This window comes from Equus caballus, chromosome 22 (genome assembly GCF_041296265.1).
Source record: "Equus caballus isolate H_3958 breed thoroughbred chromosome 22, TB-T2T, whole genome shotgun sequence".
Lineage (NCBI taxonomy): Eukaryota > Metazoa > Chordata > Mammalia > Perissodactyla > Equidae > Equus > Equus caballus.
The window spans coordinates 14526675-14539207 of record NC_091705.1 but is presented as its reverse complement, the minus strand read 5'-3'; the positions used below and the strand labels follow the sequence as shown (position 1 = coordinate 14539207).

At 43.8% G+C, this 12533-nt stretch overlaps 1 protein-coding gene across 3 annotated transcripts in view; it reads left to right on the top strand.

Moving 5' to 3' along the window:
- ANKEF1 (ankyrin repeat and EF-hand domain containing 1) overlaps positions 1-3486 on the top strand; it is a 98612-nt gene extending 95126 nt beyond the window's left edge. For all 3 annotated transcript variants that reach the window (XM_070247199.1, XM_070247196.1, XM_023626123.2), the window contains one exon: positions 3005-3486. The gene's annotated coding sequence lies outside the window, so the exon portion shown is untranslated. The remainder of the gene's footprint in view (positions 1-3004) is intronic.
- Positions 3487-12533: the final 9047 nt, after the last annotated feature.

Below are 12533 nucleotides of genomic sequence, written 5' to 3'. Positions count from 1 at the left end.
AGGGCTTGCAAGAGCCCTTAGTTTGGAGATGAAGGGTGTCTTCCTATTTTATATGACCATGGTAGCCAGAATAATGGGCCCTTCCTCCAAAATGTTCATATCCTAATGCCTGGAACCTGTGAATCTATCACCCTACATGGCAAAAGGGGCTTTGCAGACGTGATTAACTTAAGGATCTTGAGATGTGGAGCTTTGCTGGATCTTCTGGGTGGGCTCAACCTAATCACAAGGGTCCTTCAAATCATAGAACCTTTCCCAGCTGCAATCTGTGGGAAATGTGACTATGGAAGAATGGTCAAAGACATGTAATCCCATTGGCTTTGAAAATGGAGGAAGGGGCCACAAGCCAAGGAATGTGGCTGGCTTCTAGAAGCTGGAAAAGACAAAGAAACAGGTCCTCTCCTAGAGCTCCAGAAAGGACTGCTGCCTTGATGACACCTTGATTTTAGCCCAGTGAGATCCATGTCAGACTTCTGACCTCCAGAACTGCAAGATAATGCATTTATGTTGTTTTAAGCCACTAAGTTTGTGGTAACTTGTTGCAGCAGCAATAAAAAAACAACACAGGGGCCAGCCCCGTGGCTAAGTTCGTGTGCTCTACTTCAGCGGCCCAGGGTTTTGCCAGTTTGGAACCTGGGCACAGACATGGCACCACTCACTAGGCCATGCTGATGTGACATCCCACACAGCACAACCAGAAGAACCTACAACTAAAATATACAACTATGTGCTGGGGGGCTTTGGGGAGAAGAAGAAAAAGAAAAAAAAGAAGATTGGCAACGGATGTTAGCTCAGGTGGCAATCTTAAAAAAAATACAGTTATGATATTCAAATAATTCCTGGAAAAACTTATGTAAGAAAAGAGAAAATGTATTATGGTAAAGTTTAGTTCTTCCCCCAAAAGATGTGTATAAGTGTGGCCTTTCTTTTTTCTTTCCTCTTCTTTTCTTTCCTTTTCCACTATCCAGAATTAACAGCTATTAACACTTTGCATTATGGCCTTTCACTCTATTTTGTAAAAAAGCAAAATATTCATTACAGTTGACTATCAGGTCCCCTCGGGCCATAACCCCTACTGCATTCCCTGACCCACTCCATCAACCATAATCATATTCTAACATGTACTCTTATAATCATTAAAAATATTATACAGAAATGCATAATCAATTTATAGTATTATTTTGTGTGCACTTTCTAAATTTTTACATATAATGTCATAGAATGAAGGGTTGTTAGACAAGAGCTGGAAAACAGGTCGCAAGACCATTACCAAAGATGATGCGTCTTAAGAAAGAGAGAGGGGCTGTAAGCCCCTTGGCATCTCCCTGGCTTCCTGTTACCAAACCAAGCGAGTCTGCTACTTGGTGAGTTGAAATCAGAATCTCTACCAGAAGTAGTTGTCACACAAAGTAAAGTTTATTTGCCACAAATAAGGGGCCCCCGGCAAATTGTTTTACAAAGGAGCCCATACAAATAAGGCGTTCTGAGCACTGGACAGCAGGGGCTTTTTATTTCAGATGAGGAATGAATATTCAAAAGGGAGAGGCAGGCTCAGTTGGAAAATATGTTTCCACATACATCACTTGTTATAATAATAAGGCCTAAGCTCCTCCTGGGGCAGAGATCTTAGCATTAAAATGAGGCAAAGGTCATCTCTCGGGCACTTTTCAGCCCCTCTGAGCAGGCGTGATTCTTGCAGTAGGGTTTGGATTGGTTCAAGGTGGTTGGTGATTATATCTCTTAACACAATAAAAAAGAAAAAACAATTTGGAGGAACAGTCAAATGCTTCTGATACCTCCCTTGAGTTGCTCTGGGCAAGTAGTAGGTGACATTCCCTTTGCTTTTCTATCTTTCGTCTCCTCCCCAGCTTCCTATGGACAGAATCCAGCCAGAAGCCAATTGGCTGGGAAGTCTGAGAGACGGAGCTTGCAGGATGAGCCTCCTGCAATGCCGAGGAGATCAGGGGAGGTGTGGAGGATGGATCTGAGCCCAAGCAGACAAGTGTCTGGCACAAGCTTTGCAGTGCACATTCTGGACTTAAGATGATGTTCTTTAAAAAACCTTCCAATTTTCAGCTTTCCAGGATGAAGATCATGTTTTTCAGTTTAGTTTTGTTGTTTTGTGCCAAAGAAACTTTGAATGCTTAAAAGGATATTCTGCAGGGAGCCTCTACCGTGGGGGTGGGGGCCCAATGGGACAGGAGCCCCCCAGTTGGCATGTCCCTAGAGATTCAAGCCCTCACTTATGGTTCTGCTGGAACTGTATCTTCTGACTTCTGCATGGGGAGAAGGAGTCTAATGGAAGGAAGAATCACGATGTCTGGAAAGTGGTGATGCCGCCCCTAATGTCAGTTCTCCCACATTAAACCCAGCATATATGGGGTTAAAGCCAAAACCCTCATTCTCTGCTTACTCCCTGGCTTCCCAGCTCCACTATCCACCATGGAAACAAACAGCCAAGGTTGCCCACCTGCAAATTTCCTTATCATCTCCTCCTCCTTCCTGCAAGCAGCATCCCAAGGCCTAATGCAGGCTGGTGGGGAAGCTCCGACCAGCCAGGCCACTGACTCCCCCAACCCCAGCCCGCATCTACAAGCAGCCACGTTCCTCACAAACCTTTAAAACCCCTTGCCTCCCCTCTTTCGGGGAGATGAGATGAAACGAGATGAATTTGAGGGCTCACTCTCGTCTCCCAGCTGATGTCACCCAAAATAAAAACCCTTTCCTTGCTGTAAGCCTGGCCTTCTGGTTTTTATTTGGCCCCTCTTGTGTGGCGGGTAAAGAGCCTTGGTTTGTGGGTGCTAACAGTGGGAGAAATGGAGCAAAATACAAGCTTCCCAGGGTTGCCAGATTATTTCCATAAAAGTATCAGACTTGTAGGAGTGAAAAAATGGACAAAACAGCAGCAAAGCTGATGCAATATGAAAAGATTCCTGGAAATAACCTACAACAACATCTAACATTTTGCATTAAATAGAATATTTTTCCATTTTGTATTTTTCAGGAACTCATGTTTTATACCCTCAGCTAGAAGAGTGTCATACTGACCAAGAGAACAAGCAAAAGGGATGTTCACCGATGAAATGACATGAAAAATACTAAAAACGGCATAATTAGATAGTTCCAGACTTTCATAAGAAGACTAATCTGAGAGGGGTTGCTGACCCATTTCTTCAATGCTTTTCCAGAGTAAAAGCTCAAATCTCAAACACTTTCAGAACAAAATACCACAATCTTAAATTTGGTGAACACCACCCTGCAGCATATACACTACAAGTCCGGCCTTCAAATCACTGGTTAGACAGAAACTGTAGACCAGCACAGTCCACCAGAAATATAACGCCAGCCATGTTCAAAACGGTAAAAGGAAACAGGTGAGATTAATTTTAAGAATTTTTTTTATTTAACCTCATATATCAAAAATATCATTTCAATATGTGATCAATATAAAAATTAATAAAATATTTTTGCTTTTTTTAAATCTAATCTTTGAAATCTTATGTGTATTTTATGCTTATATCATGTCTCAATTCAGACACTAAGTTTTTATCAGAAATACTTGATCTAGGGCCGGCCCTGTGGCTGAGTTGTTGAGTTCGCATGGTCCTCTACAGTAGCCTGGGGTGGGCCAGTTGGGACCCTGGGTGCAGACCTACGCACCACTCATCAAGCTATGCTGTGGCAGCATCCCACATAGAAGAACTAGAATAACCTACAACTAGGATATATAACTGTGTACTGGGGCTTTGGGCAGAAAAAAAAAGAGGAAGATTGGCAACAGATGTTAGCTCAGGGCCAATCTTCCTCACCAGAAAAAAAAAAAAGCATACTTAAAAAAAAAAATACTTGATCTGTACTTAGATTTTATAAAATGTACAATTGGTAAGAAAAATTCACATATTCAGATTGTTCCAAGCATACATGAAAAAGTTTTCCAACAACCGAATTGAAGATAAGTTTTTAAACTTAATTTTTAATTAAAATGAAATAGAATTAAAAATTCAGTTTCTCACATTGGCCACATTTGCTGTGCTCAGTTCACATCTGTGGCTCATGGCTGCCATATTGAACAACGAAACACTAGATAGAGACCATGACTGCAAGAACATGTGAGATTTTTTCCACCTTTACAGCCTTTTCATGCTAATTTTTATGTGACCTGTTTTCTCTTGATAATGATTAGCCTGAAGCCTTTAAATGAAAAGCATCTGTGTTCTTGTTATTGGTGTCAATAAGGAATTAAAGAAGGTTCCAGAAGCAGGGAAGTTCCATGTAAGAATGGGAGGATGTTGGTGGAAGCTTCAGAGAAAGGAAATCAGCCTAATTCTCCAAGGTCTGTTGGACAGAAAGAACAGAGGCCCCCAGGGCAGCAGAATGGGCCTGGACAGTGATCTGGCGCACTCTCAGACAGGGCTCTGTTACCAATGACAGAAACTTGATTGAAATTGGCTTTGACAATGAAGGTTCTCTATCAGCTCAAGCAACTAAAAAGTGTGCGGCCTCTGTAATGGGAAACTCAGGCCTGGCTAAATCCAGGGGCTCAGATAATATCATTATTTATTTGTCTCAGTCTCTCAGCATCAATGCCCCCTGTGTTGCTTTAAATTTCAGTCCGAGTTTCTCCAACAGCGGCCGCCAGCTATCCCAGCCTTATGTCCTTCCTTAACATCCCTACCAGAGAGAGCCTGCTGCTTTCCTAAAGGCCCCAGCAGAAGTCCTATGGCTGATGCTCATTGGCCTCTGCCTGGGTCACATGCTCATTCCTCAACTAATCCTCAGGCCTGATTGATTTCCAGCCTTGGAGGTGGAGGGTCAGGTCTCCCCACTCAAACCACATGGACTAGATAAATGGAAGTGGTTCTCCCGAGGGAAAATCAGGTTGCTATAGCCAGGAGGAGAGAGAAGGGATGGTGAGCAGGAAAAGTTCCTCATATGTCAAATCAAGACTCTTGGCAATGAGGAGGCTACTTGGTTCCCCAAAAATGATTATGATTATTCAAAGTTTATGTGGCTTCATGAGGAAAATTGTGTCCTCCACCAAGTGCCCCATCTTCTTTTCCATTAGTTAGTCGTGTGGGAATCCATACCTTTTTCAAGCTATTAAACCTTGAGGAAGTTGTCTAAACTCACTGTGCTTCAGAGTTTCCATCTGTAAAATGGGACCAAAAGTAGGACAGGCGGCCTCTGGAGAGAGGAGCACCTACTGAAAATGTTTACTGAATGAATGAGTGGATCTGATTTTCAAAGAAAAGGGTATACACGCTTTTTTTCACAGACACACCTATGTCCTTAACTACGGTTGGCCTGTATTGTAATTTCCCTCTGTGAGCACACGTCAGAATCTAATTAAATTAAAACCAATAAAGCTCTCCTGTGAAGGATGCTCTGGTTAATTGAACGGCACTAATAAAAAGCTGGGCCTTATGACCATTATGAGGAATTGTCTCCATCTCTATTCTGTTCGTATTGTCACAATATTTGGTTTAATTTAGTTAAAGTAATTATCGCAAATGGAGTTTAGCTGGGAAAAGACTCCTTGAGAAATGCAGGTAACATCTCCAGGCACAACTGCTGGGAAAGCAGGCTTCAATCCCCACTCGAGGTATGAAAACGCCCTGAGGAACCGCCTGCTCCTGGTAATGCCAATTGATATACGGTGGGAAGCTGAGCCTCAGAATCTTTTTTTGTTGGATATATTCAATCAATAAAAGGGAAGAACCACCTATGAGAGGTGATTCAAGGACAACGTGCTCTGCCTTCCCTAAAGGACTAGTGTGCTGTAGCCTTCCCTTCCCTCACACCTGGTCTAAAATTACCCCCTAGAGTCACTTCACTGATGGGGCATTGCCTTAAGTAGGCCCTGGCCTATGACAGGCACATTTGCCACCTGCAGGGACATATGTTAACGTCCTAGCCCCACCACCTCTTTCACATGGAGAACATATTAGATGATGCAGCTGGGGTCTGAGAATGTTCCCCATTCCTCGTCCCTCCCCAGACCCATACCCTTGCGCAAGTAACTCCGTAGTTCCTTCCACTAGAACTCTTGCTCTGGTCCCAGGTGGCTTGCTCTGGCCAGTGGAGTATGGACAAAAGCAGTGGTGTGCCAGTTCTGAGCCTGCACCTCCAGAGGCAGCACGTCCTTCTGCCTGCTTCTCTTGTGCTTCTGCCATCCCATTCTTTGGTTCCAGAAGAACGAAAGACACATGGAACAGAGCCACCCTGGCCGATCAGCAAAACTGTGAGCATGATAACACATGCTTGTTGTTACCTGCCACTGAGATTTGGAGTGGTTCGCTATATAGTGCGCTTGTGGTGATAGTTGACTAATACATCAGCTATCAGCTGAGAGAGAGCAGGGCTCTGAGCCTCTGGGCCATAGCAGGTGAAGTTTCCTGTAAGGGAAGGCAGAATTTGTAGGAACTTCATTGCAGCCATTCCCTATCCCTTTTTCCTTGTTTTCTATAATTACAGAATCTAAAAAATGAAATATCCCCCTTCCCAGAATTTTTTACAGCTAGCTGTGGCTGCATGATCCAGTTCTAGCCAATGATACGTAAGTATTGCAAAGGACTCCTAAGAAAATTTTTGCTGTCTTGATAAGAAAAGGAACTTCTGTGACTGCCCTTCTCCCCTCTTCCTGCCTCGAAGGCAGTCTTGATGCCTGATCTGTGGCAGCCAACTTGCAACCGGGAGGTGAAGTCAACAGCTTAAGGAGGGCAGAGGAGGAAGATGGAAAAAGCCTGGCTCCTTGATGATGTTGCTGAGTAGCTAAACCAGCCGTGACAAATGCCTATCTCCAGTCTTCTTTTAACACAAGATACAATCAGTGTCTATTTTGTTTCAACTCCTGGCAGATGGCGTTCTGATATCTAAAATGAAATGCCTTCCTATCTGATACGCCTCTTTTACGGTTTGGGTCTGGCCCCATCTGTTTACATCAGAAAGACGTCGTCGTTTCCTCACTGGGTATTGGAGGAGCTGAGATAGAAGGAAACTCAGGGTTTCATAACTACTGTGGGGAGAGGGAGGCAAGCAGCAGTCTACCTTTTAGCATCAAATAGAAGTCCCCTAGGAATGGAGATGGGGGAAGCTTGGATTACTTCTCTGTCTTGGCCTATTAAAATCCAACCCACTGATCATTCTTATCCTGTTCCATGAAGTTTTCTCAAAATCTAGCCAGAATGAATCACTACTTTCTCTGAATTCCTAGAGTTGTTTGTTTTGGTCAATATATGCCCCTCAACTGACATCACACTCAGCCTTGCCCGAGTCCAGCTGTTTGTGTGTCTTATCTTCCCTACAAAGAAGTCTTTCCCTACCTAATGGTCCTTGCAGAATCTTTTGAAGAACCTAATAGAGAGCTCAGAGTGCATGAGGCCCTTAGTAACTAGTAGTAACTATTAATTAAATAAAATAAATATGAAATTGCTTTATAGCACACCTAGCATCACATCCAGGTTTGTGGGTGTATCTGGAAACCTAATTAGGGACTGGCACTATGGGAGATCGGAATTTGCCCCAAAATGTGATTCTTTGGCTTGATTATTTTTAAGAACAAAAGATTCAGAAGAAAACTGACTTTCTCCCTAACTGCCTAAAAGAATTTAAGATAGAAGGTCTGTTCCAGGAAGGTGCTATCACCATAGACATCTATAACGGTAGACAAGGAGGAACCTAGCAAGGCTAATTTGATCAAAGTCCTCTCCACATCTCATTGTCTTTGCAAGGCATGGCAAACATTTGTTTACCAAACATTTGCTTTTCCATCTCCATATGAATGGCCTTCCTCCCCTTGGAAGCCCCAAACCACTACCCCCAACATCCTCTTTTGTCTTTAACTGAAGATGGTACTTAAGGTGGCAGCTTTGGCCATTTTAGGGAGTTACTCAGTTTTCCTGGGTTTCTCCCATGTGCAAGTTATTAAATTGGCTTTATTTTCTCCCGTTGTTCTGTCTCATGTCAATCTAATTCTTAGACCAGCCTGAAGAACCTAGAAAGTAAAGGAATATGACTTCCTCCCCTACAGCAGCAAAAATAGTTCAGCTTAGGATGCCTTCTACCACAGAGGAAGCAGGTAAAGAAAGAAATACGAGGACTAAAGAGAGGAGAAAGAAAGAATAATCCAAAGTCACCTCCAAAGTGACCAGAATCTCCATATAATTTATTGCCCCTTGGGAGTTCCTATCAGATGTTCTGATGACAAAGAGTCAGCAGTCTGGCATGGTTTTGCATTTTTACTCTGTTCCTTAAAATATATGTTGGATCATTTAGACTTTTTAGCTTCCACTTTAGTCAAAAAGAAGAGGAGAACTCTAAGATGGAAAGTGCTTGAACTCATATTTAAGAAATGGGGTCGTGGGGTATCTTAGACTGGGTCCCCCAGAAGCAGGCCCTGAAAGAAAGATTTGAGTCCAAATGGTTTATCTGTGAGGTGATCCCAGGAAACACAGAAGGAGAATGTGGAAATGAGGCAGAGAAGGAAAGGACAGTAATACAAGTGCTTTAAAGAATAAGTTACACCTGTGGGTAACTGGAGCTCAGTCTTGGTGGGGAGCCCTGTGTGGAAACACATCTCCAAGTTATTCCTCATGGGCGATGAGAAGCTGGGATATTTATCCACTAATTCCCATTTCTCATTGGTTGAGGGCTTTTCCTGGGGGCACTAATACTTTGGCACTCCCAGCCTGCTCCACTCACCACTGAGCATGCTCCTGTAGCCAAAGAAGGTGCTTAGGGAGAAGCCATTGGCAAGTCCAGGAAGGCTGAGTGTTGAGAGTACATGGGCAGGGCGCCAATAGTGTCTGCTACATGGGGAGAAGTAGCAGATGGAGGAGCAGGGAGCTGGGGATGAGGAAGCAAGGAAGGAGGAGCACTCACTTGGGTAGGGCTGAGATCTGGACAGCCAGGGTGGTATGCCAATGAATGAAGGTTGGTGTCGCACTGAAATATCTGGGAAATCTCTAATACATCTCCATTTATCTTTATTGCCTTTAGATTTTAAAATGTCTTCAAAGTCATAAGGGTCAAAACTCACATTTATCAACCTTCATGTCCTCCATTGATGGAATAATAGAGTACCTCCATACAGTGGAACATTCTGGAGTTTAAAATTATGATTCATGAAGAGTTTTCAATAAAAAGGAGAAATGCCTATCATTTAAGGCTAAAGTATTTTTTTTTAAAAAAAGGCAAGATCCAACATTGTATAGCCAGTAGGGTTTCCATTGTGTAAAACAAAGTAATGAACCAGTATTGAAAGAAAATATTAGTGTTCAAAAGCCTTTGAGTGATGGGCTTGTAGTTACTTTTCTCTGCTTCCTTATAATTTTCTAAACTTTAAATATTTTCCACAATGAGCATGTATGACTTTTATAACTTGCTGACAAAATCGTTGAGGAAATATCATGTCACTTGTCGCCAATAACGACCCTAATATGATTTTGCTAATTTGGCCCATCTGAGCCTCTGCTGTTCAACTCTGATTAGGACTGTGCTCAAGGAGACCAGCTCCCAGGAGATTAATATCCTCAACTCTGTTCTCTTCATTTCTCAAGAAGTCCACGTCACATTCCAGTCCAGCCATTCAACCAATATGTATTCATCCATTAAATAAACATTTATAGACTACCCACTGTGTGCCCGTCTCTGCCCTAGGCACTGGACAAAGCCAGACATAAGCCCAGCCCTCATGTGGGGAACAGAGTAATAAAATAAAATAAGTAAATAAAAATTTCTATCTTTGAGGAGTGCTATGCAGGAGAGATACATGGTTCTCTGGGAAACTATAGTAGGAGATTTGGGTCTAATGGAGGAGGCTGCCCTTAGGGAGTGAGGTTCAACCCAAGATCTGAAGGATGCATAGGAGTTAACCAGGCAGATGTGAACTGGGTTTCTAATGTGTGCATGGGGTCACAATGCTAGGGGCTTGGGATGCTATGCTCAAACCTCTGTCCTCAAAGACTTAGCCATCTAATTGTCGGGTCACAATCAAGCTTCCTAGAATAACAGAGACAGAGGAAAACCAGTATTGGACTAAGTCCTCCAGTGTCTGTGGGAGTTCAAAGGAAGAGGCAATCAATAAGAGCTAAGCAGCCAGGAAAGACTCTTCGAAGGAACTGTATCTTGGGTTCAACCTTTATGCCAGAAAGAAGGAAAGATGTCCCAAGCAAGGGGAACAGCACTCATAAACGCCGCAAAGGGTCAATGTCAGGGATCCTTTAATTGGACAGTGAGATGACCAGTAGGATAAGAGTAGAGAAGAGGTGTCAGTTGGAAGGGATGGCCTGTCCTTGAGAGGCAGGTAAGGATGCTTGGACTTGATGTGCTGGGAACTAGAGAGCAAAGAGTAATAAGACAAAGGCAATATCTACAGGAGGATTGATATGGCCAACTATACCACCTAGAAAGAGAGGGGCTAGAGGGGCTGGCCACAGTGGTGGAGACAGCAATAGAGAGTCTCACAGCGAAGACATCCTTCCTTTTATCCATGAGACACTGAGAAATAAGAGGTTCACTGGGTTTTTAGTCTCTGAAAAGGAAATTTCTATTAAAAAGGGATACAACCTTATATTGCTTGATATAATCTGTTTCATCTCATTTATTTTATCCATCTATCTCGTACAATCAAGAAAATAGACTAAACTCAACCAATTTCTTTCCTTTTCCAGAAGCTCCCTGCACAGAGGAGACCATATTTGCAAGTCATCTAGGACTCAGCTCTTCTAGAGCAAACCCATAGACTGGGAAACCCTTCTCCTACTTTAGGGAACCCCTCTTTCCTATCCCCAACCTTCCTGACTCACAAAAGTTGTGCCAGCTGTGGAGGAGTGGGAGTGAGGGTGGGAAGTGTAGGTCATATTGTAAAGGCCCTCCTTAGCCAAAATGCCTTGCCGGAGGGGCCACAGAGGATGAGGGCAAGGGAGACAAATCCCTTCCCTAGCAGAAGCTGGCGGACAGGCAGTGCTCATTCTGCCCCGTGTTCTGTCCTCATGGTTCCCACGACCAGCAATTCCTTGGGCTGGAACATACCTTGGTAGGTCATTTTCTAGCATGTCTCCTTTCTAGATAGCCCCTCCTATTTTCTAGATCTCTCCAGAAAGGACGAGTTTCTAAAATTCTCTGCTATGTCGTCTTACTGTATACTTTAAGGGCCCTTTGAGTAGTAGCAGAGAAGTCAGCCCCATCCCTGCATCAATGTACAGTGCAGAGCCCCAATCAGGACAGCGCTGGAATTTCTATACAGGGGAGATTAATGTGTGGCAATCTGCTTACCCGATGGGGCTTTGCTCCAAGCGACATTTGCACAGCAAGATGCTATTTATTTTGATTTTACGTTTATTGGGGCAGCACATGGAAGAAATGGGGTACTAAAGTACACATCTTCCAAGCCTATCCTTGATACCACTACTGAGCCCTAAAATCAGGTTTCTTTTCCATTGGAGACTCTCTTATAAAAGTCCTATACCCTAGTCCTTACTATCACACCAAGGACGGAACAGGGTCTGCACGCAGAAAGTGTTTGTCAGTGAATAAACTGGCCCATTAATTATGTAGCTTCCCTAACAGAGCTGGCTGCGTCTTTCTCATGGAAAGGTGAGCACCTGCTGAGCAGGTTCTCAGGAACCGGGCTCACCCTAAACACCTCACCCAGACCAGGCCTGACAGCTCTCAGGGCGTCTCTTGGGAGACACCATGCAGTTTTCCTGGATCTCTGGGGCCCTCTAGTGGCTGTCTTAGGCTGAAGTCCCGCCTGAACCCAGGGGCACTTCACCTCCCAAAAATCTAACCAGCCCTGAATTTAAAAAGAAAGAAAGAGGGGCTGGCCTGGTGGCACAGCGGTTAAGTGTGCACATTCCACTTTGGCGGCCCAGATCCCACGTGTGGACATGGCACCGCTTGACACAGCCATGCTGCGGTAGGCGTCCCACATATAAAGTAGAGGAAGATGGGCATGGATGTTAGCTCAGGGCCAGTCTGCCCCAGCAAAAAGAGGAGGATTGGCAGCAGTTAGCTCAGGGCTAATTTTCCTTAAAAAAAAAAAAAAAAAGAAAAAGAAAGAAATCCTTTTCTGTTTCTTCTTATAAAGTGCAAAAAGCAAATTTATGGATGTCTAGTTTCTGACACCAACAAGTCTCATCTGGCCTCTTAATGTGGCCCTGGTTGGTTTGGGTGTCCATGAGCTTTGAAAGCATCTTGTTGCCTGCTTTATAGCCCGAATGGCTCTCCCCTCACCCCAAATACGTACTTTAATTTGGACTTTGGGTTTGTTTCAGATCACCCCTGACTGTTATCTTCTCACAAAAAACACAGGAAGGGCCTGACTGGGTCCTTGATGTGGAGGAGGGCAGATTTCTCTGCCTGCCAGGCCAGGGTGCCCTCCCTTGCAAAGTCTCTGCGTGATTCTGGGCTCCAGGGCCATCACAGAGATCCTTGGCAGGACCACGGACTGCTACTGTCTTTTGCGACTTTGGTAGGTAGGTGAAACGGGGTGTGGTTTAAAGTTGGCTATGTTGGTCATTTTTTTTTTTTTT